The sequence below is a fragment of the Crocuta crocuta genome, unplaced genomic scaffold (genome assembly GCF_008692635.1).
Source record: "Crocuta crocuta isolate KB4526 unplaced genomic scaffold, BGI_CrCroc_1.0 scaffold44, whole genome shotgun sequence".
NCBI lineage: Eukaryota > Metazoa > Chordata > Mammalia > Carnivora > Hyaenidae > Crocuta > Crocuta crocuta.
Window position 1 is genome coordinate 5,357,872 of NW_027530179.1, and position 11,281 is coordinate 5,369,152.

Consider the following 11,281-nt stretch of genomic DNA (forward strand, 5'->3'; position numbering starts at 1 on the left):
TAGCTTGGAGCCGACTTTGGATCCTCTGTCTCCCACTCTCTGCTCCTCTCCCACTCGTGTGTGTGCTCTCTCTCTCAAAAATAAACATTAAGGGGCGCCTGGGTGGCTGAGTCGGTTAAGCGGCTGACTTTGGCTCAGGTCATGATCTTGCGGTTCATGAGTTTGAGCCCTGTGTCGGGTTCTGTGCTGACAGCTCAGAGCCTGGAGCCTGCTTCAGATTCTGTGTCTCCCTCTCTCCCTGCCCCTCCCCCACTGGCTGTTTCTCTCTGTCTCTCTCAAAAATAAATAAACTGAAATTTTATTAAAAAATAATAAGCATTAAAATTTTCTTAATGAACTTTTAAATAAATAATAGCTCAACAAGTAACTATGATTATCTCATTTAATCTCAGTAAGAAGCCTTGTATCTCTAATGTCAGGAATTAGTATTCCTATTTTTACAAATTAAGAAATATAGACTTGTGGGGCGCCTGGGCGGCTCAGTCAGTTGAGCGTCTAACTTCGGCTCAGGTCATTATCTCACGGTTCGGGGGTTCGAGCCCCACGTCCGGCTCTGTGCTGACAGCTAGCTCAGAGCCTGGACCTGTTTCAGATTCTGTGTCTTCCTCTCTCTCTCTGCCCCTCCCCTGCTCATGCTGTCTCTCTCTCAGAAATAAATAAAACATTAAAAAAATAAAAGAAATACAGACTTGCATTTCACAACCAGTGATAATTAAAGCATATCATTTAGGCAATGATCATCAATGGCTGCTAACCCACAAGAAAAGAGACAACCAGACATTGTATGCCTCCTTATGAAAAATAAAATATTCTTCTCAAAAAATCTAACTTGAATCTGATTAAGTCACTATATCTAGTTACCTTCTGGCAAGAAACATAGGAGACAGTTAAGCAATACAACAAAGCTATTTGCAAGTGGGCAGCTGTTAGCAAGTTTACATTAGCCACTGTAGACAAATCCATCATTCTATACAGACGCCTGAGCTAAAGTGTATTTCGTTGCCTGTGTACAAACCAGGATGGGGTGAAGTTAAGTGTGGGGATCTAAGCCAGAGGACCAAAGGACTCTTTTTTAAATTTTTTTCAAAATGTTGATTTATTTATTCTGAGAGAGAGTGAGAGAGAGCAAGTGGGGGAGGGACAGAGAGAGACAGGGAGAGAGAGAATTCCAAGCAGACTCTGCACTGCCAACTCATGAACCATGAGATCATGACCTGAGCCGAGATGGAGGTGGACGCTTAAATGACTGAGCCACCCAGGCGTCCAAAGAGGACTCTTTAGGGAGGCCACTTCTGAAAAGAGGGTCAGAGGGGTAGTTAATGCTTCTGTTAAAGATTACTCCTCCTTTGCCATCTTCCACCCCAATCCATGGTCAACTTGGTGCTCAGGCACACTGGAAGGCCCAAGTTCTCACTAACCATCTGAAGAAGGTGGTGCAGGATATGGCTCCCTCATTTTCATAACCCTTCAGTGCCCTAATTTTCAACTGGAAGCTGGGCAAAGGAGTCACAGCTCTGACAGGATAATTACTGTCACAAACAACCAAATAATTTACATTTTCCCCAGAACACAGGAGGAAAAATCATTTGAAACACATTATTTCTCCAGCCAGTGTAATTTGGCCGTAGAGTTTCACCTAGATTCCCAGAGAAATTTTATCCCATGTTTTCTAAGAAATGAGGCCAAGTGTTGGAGAACAAGAAGCTGGAGGCACCGTGAAAATATCCTGAAGGAAAGGGATGGAGTAGCAGGGAACTGAAAGCAGTTCCATTCCCAGGTAAGAAAGCTGCTGGAACTGCACATTCTCTCCAGAAGGACATCATACGGGCCCCAGGCCAGGGATAAGAATGTTTTATAGGGAGCCAGGTGTACTCATGACCCAGTATGGAATACACTGCAGATGCATGACCTGTCAAGATGACAAATACTATGTTGTATGTGTTTGCTGTTATCAGAAAAATTTGCAAAATAAAAGGCTTGAGCCAGGAGATCGGTGCTTTGGCTCCTGGAGAGTCCTAGGCCCCTGCTTTGTAATTTTCTCATCACTGCGTCTTTAGGCCCTGACTCTTTTTTTAATTTTTTAAAATATTTACTCATTTTTGAGAGAGAGACAGCGTGAGCAGGGGAGTGGCAGAGAGAGAGAGAGGGAGACACAGAATCCAAAGCAAGCTCCAGGCTCTGAGCTGTCAGCACAGAGGCTGACACGGAGCTCGAACCCACCAGCGGTGAGATCATGACCTGAGCCGAAGTTGGACGCTCAACCGACTGAGCCACCCAGGTGCCCCATTTCAACCAAGGGTACAAGTTTGTCTCTTTCCTTCCACTTTGGGCAGTTGTTGGTAAGTGGAGTGACATCCAGGTGCAAATATGAGGTGGCAAGGGAGAGGAGGAAATCAGTGGTCACTAGTGAATTCACAATCCTTACAGTGGAAGGATGGCCAAATTTTCCAATATCTGGGTAGCTAAAGAAAGATTATATGATTCTGAAAACTGACTTCAAACTCATCATACTCATCATACTCATCTGATGTTGACTGTCCACCTTAAAAATTAAACAACAGGGGTGCCTGGGTGGCTCAGTTGATTGAGCGTCTGACTCTGGATTTCAGCTCAGGTCACGATCTCAGAGTTTGTGAGTTTGAGCCCCACATCAGGTTCTGCACAGACAGTGTGGAGCCTGCTTAGAATTCTCTCTCTCCCTCTTTCTGCACCCCCCCCAAAGTAAATAAAAAAAAAAAAATTAAACAACAAAGATTATCAAGCAGCAAATGAATTTACCCGGGAATAGCAGAGGAATTGCAATTCAGGACACTCAAACTACGGGGAACCAAAGGCAAGTATAGAAAACAGAGGACACGAGTGTCCTTTCATAGAGGAAAGGAGGAAGCGGGGAGGTTGTTGGTTTTGAACACAAGTCCATTGGTGGAAAATGAACATTTGAGGTGGTGGCAGCTTCTTCTTGGCTGCAGGTGAGGGCAGCTTTCTGTGACCAGGTCCCGGAGGAAATCTTCCGTCTTCCTGCTGAGCTATACAAGCTTTCATGAGTGGTAGTACATGAGCGGTCACCCTTCATGGCTTCCCTGGGGCTCGATCTCATGAACCGTGATCATGACCTGAGCTGAAGTTGGACGCTTAACCAACTGAACCAACTGAGCCACCCTGAGTGGTGCTAGGCTAGGAAAGGAATAGGAACTAAGGCTGCCCAAACCACCTGTCATCTGCTTCTCTTTGCCAAAGATGACCTTTCGTATAAATGAAATCATACAACGTGTGGCCTTATGTGTCCAGCTTCTTTCACTTAGCATAATGTTTTTGAGGTTCACCAATGTAGTGTGTATCAGTAGTTCATTCTTTTAACAAACAGCTTTATTGAGAGGTGATTGACATAAATAATTCACTTAAAGTGTACTGCTTAAAGTGTACAGTTCAGTGATTTTGAGTTATTCACATACATGTTCAATCATCACCACAGTCAATTTTCGAACATTTTCATCACCTCAGAAACCCTGTACCCTTTAGCTACCTGTCTTTTACTCGTCACCTCCTTTCCCCCCACCAGCCCTAATCTATCTGTTTTCTATAGATTTACCTCTTTCAGACTTTCATGTGAATGGAACCATAGATTTGAACTTTTGTGACTAGCTTTGTTTCACTTAGCATAATGTTTTCAATCTTTTTTTTTTTTAAATTTTTTTTTTAATGTTTTATTTATTTTTAGGAGAGAGAGAGAGAGAGAGACAGCGTGAGCAGGGGAGGGTCAGAGAGAGAGGGAGTCACAGGCTGAAACAGGCTCCAGGCTCTGAGCTGGCAGTCAGCACAGAGCCTGATGCGGGGCTCGAACCCACGAACTGCGAGATCATGACCCAAGCGAAAGTCGGACGCTTAACCGACTAAGCCACCCAGGCGCCCCAGTTTTCAATCTTTATGCAAGTTGTGACATGTATCAGTACGTCGTTCCTTATTTCTTCTTATTGTGGTAAAATACATATATCATAGAATTTGCCATCATAAACATTTTAGGTGTGTATACAGTTTAGTGGCATCAGGTATATTTATATTGTGCAACCATCCCCACTATTCATCTACAGTACTTTTTTCCATCTTCCCAAATGGAAACTCTATATCCATTAGGTGCTAATTCTCTACTTCCCATCTCTCCAGCTCCTGGAAATCACTATTTAGTTTTGTCTCTATGAACTTGAATAGTCTAGGTATTTCATATAAGCGGAATCATACAGTATTTTTCTTTTTGTGAGTGGCCTATTTCACTTAACATATTTTAAAAAAGTTATTTCTGGATTGTTCATTGGAAGTGTATAAAAAATACAGTTTTTTAAAAAAAAATACTGATCTTGGGGCTCCTGGGTGGCTCAGTCAGTTAAACATCCAACTTGGTTTTGGCTCAGGTCATGATCTCATGGGTTCATGAGATCAAGCCCCGCAGTGGGCTCAGAGCTGACAATATGGAGCCTGCCCCTCCCTCCTCTCCAAAAATAAATAAACTTAAACAAATATTGATCTTGTATCCTACAAACTTGCTGAACTAGTTCATTCATTAGTTCAATTTCTAGTGGATTTCTTGGATTTCTTATTTATAAGATTATGTCATTTGTAAATAGAGATAAACTTTTTTCCTTTCAATTTAGAGGACTTTTATGTCTTTTCTTCCCTAACTGCCCTGGCTAGCACCTTGAGTGCAATGTTGAATTGAAGTGGTGAAAGTAGACATCCTAGTCTTGTTCCTGATCTTAGGAGGAAATCATTCAGTGTTTCACCATTAAGTATGATGTTAGCTCTGTGTGTGTGTGTGTGTGTGTGTGTGTGTGTGTGTGTGTGTGTGTTTTACATTTTTTTTTTTTTTGAGAGAGAGAGAGTGGGGGGGGGAGAGGCAGACAGAGAGAGAATCCAGATCAGGGTTCGATCCCATGAACCGTAAGATCATGACCTGAGCCCATATCCAGAGTCTGATGCTTAACCAGCTGAGCCACCCGAGTGCCCCTGGCTTTGTGTTTTTAATGGATGACCTTTATCAGGTTGAAGAAGTTCCCTTCTATTACTAGTTTGCTGAAGTTTTTCTTTTTCTTTTTATCATGAAAAGGAGTTGGGTTTTGTCAAATTCTTCTTTGTCTATTGAAATGATCATGTAATTTTTTTCTATTAACTGAATGTATTACGTGAATTGATTTTCAGATATTGAACCAATCTGGCATTGTAGTTTTTTCTTTTTTATTCTTGAAAGGTATTCCATTATATGAATATACCACGTTTTGTATATCTACTCATGTACTGAAGGAAATTTGGGTTGTTTCCAGTTTGGGCTATTATTAATAACACTGCTGTAAACATTTGTATAACTCTTTGTGTGGACATGGGTTTCATTTCTCTTGGGTAGATATATAGATGTCGAATTGCTAGGTCTTATGGCAAATTTATGTTCAGCTTTTTAAGAAACTTTTTAAGCAACTGTAAAGTTGCTGTGCCAGTTTACATTCCCAGTGTCTGAGATTTTTTTGTTTTTGTTTTCACATCTAGGCCACCACTTTTAATTGTCTCTTTTTATTTATTTATTTGTTTGTTTAATTTTTTTCTCTCTTTCTTTTTATTTTTTGCTTATTTATTTTGAGAGAGTTGGGGAGGGGTAGAGAGAGAAGGAGAGAGAGAATCCCAAGCAGGCTCCACGCTATCAGCACACAACGTGATGCAGGGTTTGAGCCCATGAACCATGGGAATATGACCTGAGCCAAAACCCAAAATCAGACACTTAACAGACTGGGCCACCTGGGCGCCCCTAAAGACTTTATTTTTGTTTTTAATTTTTTAAATGTTTACTTTTGAGAGAGATAGAGTGTGAGCTGTGGAGGAGCAGAGAGAGAGAGACATACACACAGAATCTGAAGCAGCTCCAGGCTCTGAGCTGTCAGCATAGAGCCTAACATGGGGCTCTCACTCATGAACCATATCATGACCTGAGCTGAAGACAGACATTCAACCATCTGAGCCACCCAGACACCCTGACACCTCCACCCCTAAAGATTTTATTTTTAAGTAATCTGTACACCCAATGTGGGACCCAAACTCACAACCCCAAGACCTAGAGTCACATGTTCTACTGACTGATCCAGCCAAGTGCCCTGTCTCTCTTCATGCCATACTAATGGTGTGAAATGGTACCTCACTCACTGTAGTGTTTTTATTTTTTCTCATTGTGGTTTTAATTTGCATTTCCCTGATGGATAATGATGTTGAACATTTTTTCAATTGCTTATTTTCATGTGGTTTTAGTTATTCATATATCCTCTTTGGTGACATATGTATTGAATTCTTTTGTGCTTTATTTTATTTTTTAACTTCTTTTTTTTTTTAGTTTGTTTATTTTTTTATTTAGAGAGAGAGAGAGAAAGAGCAGGAGAGGGGAAGAGAAATAGGGAAAGAGAGAGAATCCCAAGCAGGCTCCACAATGTCAGCGCAGAGCCTGATGTGGGACTCGAACCCACGAACCGGGAAATCAGGACCTGAGCCCAAATCAAGAGTCTGATGCTTAACCGACTGACCCACCCAGGTGCCCCTCTTTTGTGCATTTTTAAATTGTGTTGTTTGGACAAAATGCAGTTTTGATAGCATATCTGTCAGCATAGCATAACAGGCAGACTTGTGAAGTTACTATGTTGCATAACTGAAACTAATGTAACATTACATATCAACTGTACTTAATAACAATAATAAAAAGAAAGAATGTACATGTTGAATGTGATATGGTTAATCAGCATAACCATATACTGAGGAGAGAGGAATGAAGCTTGAAAGGAAGAAATGTATTATATTCACATATCATGCGGGCATCTGGCTGGCTCAGTTGGAAGAACATGGGACTCTTGACCTTGGGGTTGTGAGTTCGAGTCCAACATTGAGTGTAGAGATTACACTTAAAGTAAAACAAACAAACGTTTATACTCACATATCCTAGAGAGGTCACCACACACTATGCCGGGCCACAGAGCAGACACCGGCATTGGTCGGGAGGCAGAGCCACAGTTCATGGCCTTCTTTAGGCTTTCTGTGGAAAAGGCAAGGCAAGGCAGAAGGAACAGTTTAGGAATGGCTAGTTTGAAATAATTTTTGGTCAGCTGTAAGCTATAGGGGTTGGCCCCTAGTAACCTGGTACTGGGATGTGGCATGATTTAGAGCAAGGGAAATACAGTTTACTCTTGAGCAATGTGTGGGTCAGAGTCACTGACACACCCTATCCCCCACCCTGTGCACAGTCACAACTCTGCATGTAACTTTTGACTCCCCCGAAACTTTACTAATGGTCTCCTGATGACTGGAAGCCTCACTGCTAATGTGAATAGTCACTTAACACATATTTTGTATGTTATATATTTTATATACTGTATTCACATAATAAAGTAAGCTAGAGAAAAGAAAATGTCATTAGGAAAAATATAAGGCAGAGAATGTACATTTATAGAACGGTACTATATTCGTTGAAAAAAATCCATGTATAAGAAAACTAGCATAGTTCAAACTCATGTAATTCAAGGGGTAGTACTATATTGGCTTAGTGTGTGAGATTTAGATCAGAAGGTATTTGGGAATATGAACCCTGGATGAGATGGTTTGCATGTGAAAGGCATGCTTGTAGGGTAGCCTGAAGAGGCAGTGTCTCCCCAGCGAGAAAGCTTTTTTTTTTCCTTTTTTAAATTATTTACTTATTTTTAATTTTTAATGTTTATTTATTTATATTGAGAGACAGAGCGTGAGTGGGGCAGAGACAGAGAGAGAATAGACACAGAATCTGAAGCAGGCTCCAGGCTCCAAGCTGTCAGGACAGAGTCTGATGCGGCGCTCGAACCCATGAACTGCAAGATCATGACCTGAGCCGAAGTCAGACGCTTACCTGACTGAGCCACCCAGGCGCCCCCAGAAAGGTTTTTTAACATGTTAAATGTCATATAGAAAAAATTTTAAAGTGTTTACAATACAACATGTTTATCTTATGACATACTTTAAATGTATTTTTTTTGGTAAAAATCTCTGAGCTATATATTAACTCATTAAGTGTATGGAAAATGTCTGCCATATAAATGTACTGACGAAGTCTGTCCTCAAATACTTCATCTTCCATTTGAAATAAACAGATTAATAATGACCCTGTAATAACAATATCTCACTCTGAAGTTTAAGCTAAATAGACTGAGAAGATACGGCATCTTGCCATGAATTTATCCTTGAAGGAAATAAAGTGACTTTATCTGCTGTACTTTTTAAAAATGTTTATTTATTTTCGAGAGGGAGAGTGATCAGGGGAGGGGCAGAGAGAAGGGAGAACGAGAATCTGAAGTGGGCTCTGTGCTGACAGCAGAGAGCCCAAGGCAGGGCTCGAACTCAGGAACCGTGAGATCGTGACCTGAGCCAAAGTCGGACACCTGACCGACTGAGCCACCCAGGGGCCCCTATCTGCATTTCTTACCTACATCCTCTCTGCTTTGTTCTCACAGGACCAAAGAGCAGAAGGGGGGACATTACTAGGTGAAAGTTTCTTTTATCCTTTCACTTGGTGGAAATTTGGGTTTTCATTTGTTTGTTTGACGCTGCTTCCTAATCCACAGAGAAAATTAAGGCACTCACCACCACGCCTACCACTGACACTCTGTCCGCTCTCTTCCTGCTGTGGCTGGCCTGTCTCTGCTCCCAAGGCTAACTCCTTGACTTGAGTACTGGGTCTCTTCTCCTCTCAACTATTCAGGGACACTGCATCTGCCAGCCATGTAGCCCTCTGTCTTCAGTTTGTCCTGTTCTCATCATCTCCATCAGCAAATACATAAGGCCATGTGATCTTCCACTGTAATTGTTCTCCTGGCCCATGGTATTATTGGAGAGACATAATTTATAGGCACAACAAGGCCTGTAAACAAACATATGGAAATGAAAACTTAGGGGCACCTGGGTGGCTCAGTCAGTTATGTACCCAATCCTTGAGCTCAGCTCAGTCTTGATCTCAGGGTTGTAAGTTCAAACCCCACGTCGGGGGGCGCCTGGGTGGCTTAGTCGGTTGAGCGTCCGACTTTCGCTTAGGTCATGATCTCGCGGTTCGTGGGTTCGAGCCCCGCGTCGGGCTCTGTGCTGACTGCCAGCTCAGAGCCTGGAGCCTGTTTCAGTCTGTGACTCCCTCTCTCTCTGACCCTCCCCTGTTCATGGCTGTCTCTCTCTCTCCTAGAAATAAATAAAACATTAAAAAAAAATTAAAAAAAAAAAACCCCACCTCGGGCTCCATGCCCAGTGTGGAGCATGTTTGAAAGAAAAGACAGAAAATGAAAAAGTATGAGGCAGCAAATGGTAATGTGCTAAGTTTCATGGATTCTTTGATAATAGGATAGAAATTTAGAAGATGGAGGGATAAGTGTGCTTTGGGGTGGTATAGAGAAACAGAACTGAGGACGGCTTTCTTAGAGCTTTCAGGCACAAGCAATGGAAATAGATTCTGATTTTTTAAGTTAAGCTATAAACAGCTCACAGAATCACTGGGAAAGCTGGAGAACCAGGCTCAGAGCCTAAACAGCTAAAACCGCAGCCAAAAGCACTCCATAATCAGTGTCTGGTGAGGACACCGCTGTCCGCTAGATGTCACTCCTCACACCACCTACACCATCAGGCTGAGAACTGAGATCCACTGACTGCCAGGGAAACTGGAAGTTCGTGCTGCCAGGAACACTCTTCCATTGATTCTGCTTCTTTCCACCAGTAACTCCAGAGTCAAAGTCTAAGATACCTGCATCTGGTCAGCCCAGCTTAGGTCAGTGCCAGCACCAGCTGCAAAACAGGGCTGGGAAAGCAGACACCTGACATTTGCAGCTTCTGTAGTGCCAAGTGGGGTCTGCATAAAAGATTCATAAGGTGGGAAATTCTCAGATGCTAAGCAGACTCCACCCCCACCCCTTCAAGGAAGAAATGTCCACCTACAGTTGGCCAAACCTAGAGGGCAGGAGAAGGAAACGGAATGGTCTTTTTCAAGAGATCGAGAAGTGGCCTAGGATGGTGGGAATGATTCTTGAAGAAGCCTGAGAGGAGAATTTACCAAAGGAAAAGTTAGGGGCCAAGTGCCTTGGGGAATTCTAGGGAGGGTAGAATTTGTGTTTGGAAAACCTCACCAAGGGCAATTTCAGTCAAATGTTGAGGTCAAATCCAATTACAGAGAATCAGGGGAGAAAATGAAGATAAAGACTGGGAGAAACCTGGTATCAAAAATATTGATAGGGACGCCTGGGGGGTTCAGTCAGTTGAGTGTCCAACTTCAGCTCAGGTCATGATCTCATGGTTCGTGGGATTGGGCCCCGCGTCAGGCTCTGTGCTGACAGCTAGCCTGGAGCCTGCTTCAGATTCTGTGTCTCCCTCTCTCTCTGACCCTCTCCTGCTCACGCTGCCTCTCTGTCTCAGAAAAAAAGAAAATATTGATAACGTTGGCCTCTGTTCATCATCACAAAAAACGCAGTGTGTTTTAATTACTCATGAAGATCATTTTTCAGGGGTTGTTTTTGTTTGTTTGTTTTTTGTTGTTGTTCTTTGGACACTTGGATTCCTCTTTTGTGAACTATCCGCCCATTCATATATTTTGCTTATTTTTCTATTGAGGTGTTTGGGTTTTTCCCCCAAGGAATTGCAGGTGCTTTTCATTGATTACAGGTGCTAGCCCTTTACCTGTCATACATGTTGCAAATATTTACTCCCAGTTTATTGTCTTTGTGGTTCGTTTATAGTGTCTTTTGCTATTCAGTTTTAAATCTTATGTTAAGTGCGTCTTTTCCTTTTTTCCTTCAGAAGGTTGCCTCATCCTAAAGTTATACAAATGTTCGCCACATTTTTCCTCTAATATTTTTATTATTTTATCTAGATTTTCTTTATTTCACATGGCTTGTCAGTTAACACAAGGGCAAACGTTTCTTGAGTGGAATTGCTAGGTCATTGGTTCACAAGTGTTCAGATTCACAAGATGGTGTTATGTTGTTTTGCCAAGTAGTTGGACCAAATTACACACCCATTAGGAGTGGAGGAGGATTTCATATATTTTCTGACACCTGGCATTATGAGACAATAATTTTTTTAAAAATATTTTTATTTTATTTCTAGGAGAGAGAGAGACAGCGTGAGCAGGGGAGGGTCAGAGAGAGAGGGAGTCACAGACTGAAACAGGCTCCAGGCTCTGAGATGGCAGTCAGCACAGAGCCCGACGCGGGGCTCGAACCCACGAACCGCGAGATCATGATCTAAGCGAAAGTTGGACGCT